Below are 787 nucleotides of genomic sequence, written 5' to 3'. Positions count from 1 at the left end.
GATCCACTTGAACTTGAGCTTTGTGCAAGGTGACAAATATGGATCTATTTTAATTTTTCTACACACAGACTGCCAGTTATACCAGCACCATTTATTGAAGATGCTTTCTTTTTTCCATTGTATATTTTGGCTTCTTTATCAAAGATCAAGTTTCTGTAAGTGTGTGGTTTTATTTTTGGGTCTTCAGTTATAGTCCATTGATCAACCTGTCTGTCAATACCATGCAGATTTTATCACTACTGCTCTGTAGTACAGCTTGAGGTTAGGGATGGTGAGTGCCCCAGAATTTCTTTTATTTTCAATGTATATCTATTTTAACTAAGGCATTAAAGTATGAGAAATTAAAATCAAAACATAACTATGCAGCACCTCATAATTGTTTTCTATTTAATATACCTTGAATCCTTTCAACTGTGCTTAGCATCTTTCATTGAAATGTTGTTATGGTTTTACTTTATAGCTTAATATGAATTTTTTTATTCAGGTAGACACTGTAAAGCCTAATATTTTCACCCAATCTCAGTGAGGACAATAGTTGGAATCTGAGTTTATGTTTCCAGCCAAATGGTTGATAATAAGTTCAATATATAATTATGTTAAAGAAAGAATTAAAAATATATACTGGAAATCAATCCATTTCCCAGTATTTGTACACCATAGTTATATTTGTATACAATTTTTCCAAAAGACTGATAAAGTGTACCATTCAAGTATGTCTGCTACATAATTTTCAGTGCCTGAATTTCTTTAGAAATTGTCATGGAAAGTATAAGCACAGAGCATGAAA

Source organism: Mus caroli, unplaced genomic scaffold (genome assembly GCF_900094665.2).
Source record: "Mus caroli unplaced genomic scaffold, CAROLI_EIJ_v1.1 scaffold_9868_1, whole genome shotgun sequence".
In the NCBI taxonomy this organism is placed as follows: Eukaryota; Metazoa; Chordata; class Mammalia; order Rodentia; family Muridae; genus Mus; species Mus caroli.
The sequence above is the reverse complement of the archived record's forward strand: the minus strand, read 5'-3'. Positions refer to the sequence as shown.